The 7,700-nt window shown below is 40.9% G+C and overlaps 1 pseudogene; it reads left to right on the top strand.

The window, feature by feature from the left end:
- Positions 1-200: 200 nt before the first annotated feature.
- On the top strand, positions 201-1,461 carry LOC101405701 (E3 ubiquitin-protein ligase Hakai pseudogene; annotated as a pseudogene).
- The last annotated feature ends 6,239 nt before the right edge of the window (positions 1,462-7,700 follow it).

Genomic DNA, 7,700 nt, shown 5'->3' on the forward strand with positions numbered 1-7,700 from the left:
TCAGCACTGAAACTCCACATACTCGCCTTTTCTCCTTATGCTTGACTCCCTCACTGGAATTGGGGTAGGTGCGAAGAAGTCAAAGTTGGGCCGACCTCGTTGCACTTCCGCCTCCTGGGTTCAAGAGCGTAACACGCATGCGCTCCCTGGGTCAGTGAGGTTGACTTCCGCTCCCACTGTGCCCCGCGGCAAGCTGAGTCATGGAGCGCGCGGAAGGCCTTGGTTCTAGTGAGGAAGAATGGTACGTCTCTAACAGAGGTGAATCGTTTAGAAATGAGCCAAGATCTGTTGGAGAGCTATTTTGGGACTTTAACATAAACATCTTAGGTAAAAAGGATGACACCACAATTCATTTCTGTGACAAATGCAAATTACCAATTAAAATCTATGGGCGGATGATTCCATGCAAGCATGCTTTTTGCTATGCCTGTGCTCTTTCACATGGAAGAGAAGGTATGTGCCCAGGCTGTAGTAATCCTGTGGAGCGACTTGAGAAGCATAAACAAGGTTCTCTTTTCATGTGTATCACTGTTCAAGGATGCAAGAGAACATATTTGTCTCAAAGGGACTTAGAGGCTCATATCAACCTCCGCCATCCGAGAGCTGAAAACCCTGTTGCTCGTACTTAACTTGAAAATGTTCATTCTGCATATTGTCCTACCACCAACTGAAATCTTGGATCGTTTCACAATGCCGCCAGACAAGCATCGTATGAACCAAAGTAGTAAACTATGATACCACCACCTCCTTTGCAACATGTGCTGCACCAGCCATATAATAAGCCAGGAGAAGATATTCGTGCTCCTCCAGCAGGATTAATTGTCCATAGTTTCACCTCTACCTCCTTCAGTGAGTCAGGAAACTGTGAGTCAGGAAACCTTTGTATTTCAATAAGAAAACACAGCAATTTAATAACTGTCCCTATTCAGAATTATTCAAATTCAGGTGCTTGAGAACCACTGCCTCCTGCCTCCACATCTGCTTACCAGGATCAACCAGTAGTATTGAACCTGCATCATATTATGCCTCCACAGGAACATTCTGTACCACACTACCTCCTCCACCACCAATGAGCCATCAAATGCCACATCCTTCCTAGGCGGCAGGTATTTCTCACTTGATTGATAGCCAAGCTTCAGGTCCACCAATGACTTCTACTCCACTGCCCTGTCTGTAGACATATTATTGCTCAGATGCCACCTTATATGAAATATCTTCCTCCAGGGCCTGCCCCACCTCAAAAGGGTAGTACACCCTTCTCACCATTATAATTCGCACTCTTTACTCCAGTTTACTGAAGATCAAGAAACTCTGAGCCCTCCATTTGTATAACTAAGGGACGTGAGTCATGGTATGTGGCCTGCACACCTTCCTCCATGAATGTAGGGTCTGCCTTCCCAAACCTCACTTCTTGGACTGTATTATCCAGATGAGACAAGATATAAGCCATATTACCAATGATAATAGTATTTTGAACGGAAGATATGATGAGGAAAAAAAGGTAAGTATTGTCAATCTTCCAATTAAGCTTTGACCGTTTGGGGAAGGAAAAGTACCTCTTACAGAAGTGACTATAAAACACCTAAAGTCTTGTCTCTTAAAATGTTTTTAAACCTTGATCTTAGGAATGATTTCAAGTACTTTACTGTAATGTAGATAAGTGGCTCAGTTGAGCATAGCTATGCTGTAACAAGTTTGTTCCTCTAGTGTGGTAAATTGACCCGGAAGTTACCATTTGCACTATTATTTCCCGAAAAAAAAATTGTGTTCTACTTTCAAAAGTGTTGTGTTTGTTAAACCCAATATTTAGGTTTTTTTGTGACATATTTTGTTAACCTGGGTAAAAGAAGTAAATTTCAATACGATTGTAAAAACTAGTAAGGCATTTGTACACAAACCTATTTCCCTGTAACTTCTAATGTTCTTCTTTCTAGGCCCAAATTGATTTTTCTTTACTGTAGCTGAGGCTCTGTGACCCAAATGATCTGCAGGCTGAGCCCTGCCCTGGATTCTAGAAGCCACACAAAACAAGTATTTAAGCAGCTGTAGCCCAAATCTATCAAACCCAGCATCAAATCCCTCTTTCTACTCCAACCCTGACCTTATGCCCCAGTTATAATGGGGCACTGCCCTTAGCTATGCTAAAAGATAAACTGAGGCATATTAAAAGTTTTAAGAGTTTATTTGAGCAAAAATTAATTTGAATCAGGCAGCATCCAGTCTAGCAGATAGAAAGGAACTCTGAGGACCTGTATAAAATGAAAGACATTTATAGGCAGAAGGGAGCAGGAACAAGGAAGTTATACTAGGCAAAAAAACAGATTGGTTATTGTAAGGTTACTTTCCTTTAGGGGATGGCAGGGGTCTATCAGGCAGTTTACCTAACTAGTGCTGATCAGATGCTTCCTGATTGACTGGTTTAAGGTTCCACTTCTGGGAGAACCAAAACTGTAATTAAGTCTCGGTTTGGTGACATGGGGCTTAGCATAAGCAACTCCATTTTGTTGTCTTATTTTTAACACCTGAGAGCCAGTGCTCACCTCATACTCTAGATCCAATTACTAAGGCCTCTTCTTCCTGTGTGTGAGTCCCTATTGGATAATTTATTAGGTAGTATAGGCCCTCTAGGATTGTGACTTTGACTTTTCTTTGCCAGTGTAAGGGTAAATAAAAATCTGGGGCCAGCCCAGTGGCTTAGCGGTTAAGTGCGCATGCTCCGCTACTGGCGGCCCGGGTTCTGAACCCTGGGCGCGCACCAACCCACCGCTTGTCGGGCCATGCTGAGGCGGCGTCCCACATACAGCAACTAGCAGGATGTGCAACTATAACATACGACTATCTACTGGGGCTTTGGGGAGAGAAAGGGGAAAAAAAAAGGAGGAGGATTGGCAATAGATGTTGGCTCAGGGCCGGTCTTCCTCAGCAAAAAGAGGGAGATTGGCATGGATGTTAGCTCAGGGCTGATCTTCCTCACAAAAAAAAAAATCTAAAAAAATTAATTTAAAATTTTCCCTAGTGCAAAAATGTAGAGAAGTTTTTTCCCCTCTTTTAAGATTTCCTTCAGAAAACTTGAGATTATAAATGCTATCTCTGCCTTTTTGAAATGTATATAAATCTTTTTCAAAGCTAAATGAGCCTCTTGCAGTTTTGCATCCCAGGGATGTCATTCGTGGGGACCAAGGAAGCATCTCTTTGAAAAGTGAACCCCAAGAAGGGTGGTGCCCTGTCTCCCTGTCTGTGGGAATTCAGCTCCAAGATGTAACTTCTTGTTTGTTAAAAAAAGATGAGAAATTTTATTTTTCCTCTGGATAGATACAATTAGTGTGTATGTAATAGATTAACATATATATAAAACATATATACATGTTAATGGGTTGACATGTATATAAAAGGGTAAGAGTTCTTTTTTGTCTCTGCAATCTCTTTAGCAAATTGATTGCCTGTGATGCACATTGCAGTCTGGTTTAATGCTTATTCAATAATAAAACTATTTCATTCTTTTCTGTTTTATGGAGAGGTTTTACTGGGTTGGCAGGAAATTTTATGTTTAATTACATTTCCCCCACAATTTGGCAATGAGGATAGGATCCATCTGGCAATGCCTGAACTGGGTGAATCAGCTGAAGTTCTTGTGGCCACACAACAGTCAGGTAAAAGACCCTGAATTATTAAAAAAAAAAAAAAAAAAAGCCTCCTTTCTAGCTCTCCACTCTTTTGGAACACTAGCCAGATGAATTACCCTCTCCAAATTCAAGATTTTATTATTGAATAAGCATAGGTGATTCCAGTTCTAAAATCCTGTCACGATCACCATTAGCTTTGATAGTGGAAAAATATGGGAAGCCAGAAATGTTGCCTGCAGGTCTCTCTCTTAAACTGCTAATATCTCTCGGTCACATTTTGAATGGGTATACATATGAGAATCCAGTCTTACGGTGACCTGAGGACTGTTTCTTTGATTTGGACAAATTAAAGTGTTTACAGGGATTCCTGGAAGTGCCTCTTTCCAAGCATATGAATTACTGGTACAGTAGTCCCCCACCTATTCACCGGGGATATGTTCCAAGACCCCCAGTGGATGCCTGAAACCGCGGATAGTACCAAACCTATATATACTATGTTTTTCCTACACATATGTATTTGAGGTGCAGCAGCACAACTAGCACGAATTTCTTTTTCCTTCTTCAGAATTTTACGGATAGAATATTAATTCTTACCATAGATCTTAGCAACCTCAGCATATGATTTTTTTTCTTTCCTTATTAAGTCAAAAACTTTTACCTTTTCACTTAAAGGAAGCACTTTACAGCTTCTCTTTGGTGTATCTGAATTGCCAGTATCACTACTCTTGCATTTTGGGGCCATTATTAAGTAAAATAAGGGTGAATTGAATACAAGCACTGCGATACCATGATACCACATCAGTCGATCTGATAACCCAGATGACTACTAAGTGACTATTGGATGGGTAGCATATATAGCATTGATATACTGGACAAAGGGATAACTCACATCCTGGGTGGGACAGAGCTGGGTGACATGAGATTTCATCACACTACTCAGAAGGGTGCACAATTTAAAACTTATGAATTATTTCTGGAATATTTCATTTAATATTTTTGGACCACAGTTGACTGCAGGTAACTGAAACCACAGATAAAGGGGGAATACTGTATTCATGGGATGACTATCATTCTAAGGAGAACTAAAAAAATGATATGATAACCAGAAGGAAAAATCGAGAAAAATGAAAGAGGAAATGCAAGAATTAAGGCCACTTTATCTTTCACAGAATCGCTCTCTTTTCTGTTGTCCCAGCTCTGAGTCTCTTTATTTTTCCCTACATCAAATCAACTCCTGGGAAGGAGGAGGCAATGATCTTTCAGAAGGGTGGTTCCCTCTGAGTAGTAGATTTAGTACTCCCTCTTATTAGATTTCCCTGCAAGGAGAGACAAGGACACAACTTCTCAAGCTGGTAATACATTATCTGCCCTGTTTGAGGGAACATGTTTGTATGCCTCATGTCCTAGCCTGAATCCACTTCACGTCTCAGCCCTGGAATCCACCTCTAAGAGTCCCTTATCAAATGCACACCACATAGCTAGGAAAGCAGACATGATAAAGAGATGTGATCAGAGAATAATTGAGAATTTGGATAAAAGAGTGTGTCCCTGTATGAAGGTAACAGGATAGAGTAGCTGCACTGGCCACGTGGAAAAAGACAAAGAAAAAAGATGTTAGGGTTGATAAACACCAGCATGGGAAAAGAAACGATAGTGCCATATAATCCTACATTTTTCTTGTCTCAATATAAGGTAAACCAGCCCTTTCTATTCAGATCACCTATGAAGCTGATGCCGTCAAGAAGCTACCCAGGCCTCCCAGGTAATCCATATGCCTTTCTCAAGAGCTAATATTAGTCATTTAAAGACTTATTTTCCTGTGCCCAGAAAGACTCATAGAAGTACTCCACAGCATGTTTTCAGTCTGTAGCCCCATGTATGGGGATGTGCACCAGCTGCTACAGGGAATTCTGCAACCAGCAGACTTCGTTCAGGCTATGGAGCAAACATGTTGGGGGCTAGAAGGTGACCCACCACAATGAGTATCATGGCCAAGGGAAGCTGATCATAGGCAACCCCTACCATGGTGGAAGAACTAAGGGCTTTACAAACCCATCAAGAGGGGTTGCTGGGGCCGGCCCGGTGGCGCAAGCGGTTAAGTGTGCACGCTTCACTTTGGCGGCCCGGGGTTCGCAGATTCAGATCCCAGCACGCACCGACGCACTGCTTGTCGAGCCATGCTGTGGCGACATCCCATATAAAGTAGAGGAAGATGGGCATGGATGTTAGCCCAGGGCCAATCTTCCTCAGCAAAAAGAGGAGGATTGGCAACGGACGTTAGCTCAGGGCTGATCTTCCTCAAAAAAAGAGGGGGTTGCTGATGGCCCTACTTAAAGCCTTTCTGCTAATAGTGAGCTGGTAGACACTACCACAATTATCCAGAAATAGGTGAGTCCCCAATTGATTTCCATCAGCGATTTGTTGCTTTCTCAAAATTCACTGGCATGGATACAGGGGCAGATCAAAATCACCCTCTAGTCCTATTCACCTTTGTCTTGGCTGTCTTGCCAACTATCCAAACTCAAATTAAAGAAAAGATAATAGGATGGCAAGAACAGACTGTTACTCAAATCTTAGCAGCAGCTACTCAGTTTTGGGGTAATCTGGAGAAAGACAAAGATGAGAAAAAATTAAAAACTGCACTGTTAGCTGCTCAGTTAGACAATTTACTCAAGGGCATAACCCTACTCTGGGCAATCTGTGAAGGGAGCAAAGGAAGAAGGGAAAATTGTATATCATTATTGCAAAAAGCCAGGATATTGGAAGAGCGGTTGTAGGAAGAGACTCCAGGGAATGCAAAAATTGCAACAAGGGAATCAAGAAAGACAAAACCCTCAGCTAGGAAATAATTGGCAAGTGGCTCAAAATTGACAGACTGGAGGAATCTCAGAGGGGGGAACTGGAGAACCGAATGCTTTAATAACTTTCCCTCAGGCTAACCTATCTTTGCATTGTCTGGTAGATACTGGTGCTACTTATTCTGCAATTAACTTGGAAATTTCTCACTTTGCATCTGGTGATAGGTCAATACATGTTGTTGGTATTTCGTGTCAGCCTTCTAATTGTTCCTTTCCCATACAGATTGTTCCTCTGACTGAAGAACATGCTTTCTTACTTTCTCCTGATTCTTCTGTAAACCTATTAGGGAGAGACCTGCTGTGCAAATTAAAGGCTATCATCATACTCTATACTCCAGATGGAATGTTTGCTGAGCTCCCTTGGAAAAAGTCACCTTATTTGGTTACTATGTGCCAGGGCTGAAACAAATTGATGCATCTCTTTGGGCCATTTTTGGGGAATAATGACGCTGGTTTAATTGGAGATAGAGAACCAGTGAAAATAGTTTACCAAAAGAATAAGCTATTGTCATGTGTAAAACAATATCCTTTGTTTAGTGCTCAATTTGAAGGAATAAAACTAGTTATAAAAAATTAAGGGAAAAAAGGAAGAATAATTTTAAAAGTGCACTCACCCTGTAATACTCCCATACTTCTAGTAAAGAAGGAAGATAAATTTGATACAGATAGTTGACTACTATATAGATTTGTACAATATCTTAAAGAAAGAAATTTTCTGTTCCATTACTCTATGTAGTTTCTAACCCTGCAACTATTCTGACTTCAGTACCATAGTCTGCAAAGTTTTTCACTGTAGTTGATCTATATTCTATTTTTTTTTCTTTTTCTCTAGTGAATGAGTCTATTTTTTTGTTTGCTTTTACTTATGAAGGAGTCATAAGTCTTATGAAGAAGGATCTATAATTATTTAATATGTAGATGATTTTCTGGTAGTTTCAGAAACTAAAGGGTAATGCAAAACTGGTACTTTGGCTTCACAGGGGCTTAAGGCCTCACTAGAAAAACTGTAGTATTGCCAAACTGAAAAAATATTTGAGGCATCTGTTGTCAGCTAAAGGCCACAGAGTGTTGTAATATAGGATTCAGCCAATTATGCAGATGAAACAACCTACTATGAAAAGAAAACACTACTTAGGCAATTGGGGGGACTAGTAGGATAATGTAGACAGTGAATTCCAGCTTTTGCGAAACAGGCAGAACCTCTGACAATGCAATTGCA

Source organism: Ceratotherium simum, chromosome X (assembly GCF_057802395.1).
Source record: "Ceratotherium simum simum isolate JZ-2026a chromosome X, ASM5780239v1, whole genome shotgun sequence".
NCBI lineage: Eukaryota > Metazoa > Chordata > Mammalia > Perissodactyla > Rhinocerotidae > Ceratotherium > Ceratotherium simum.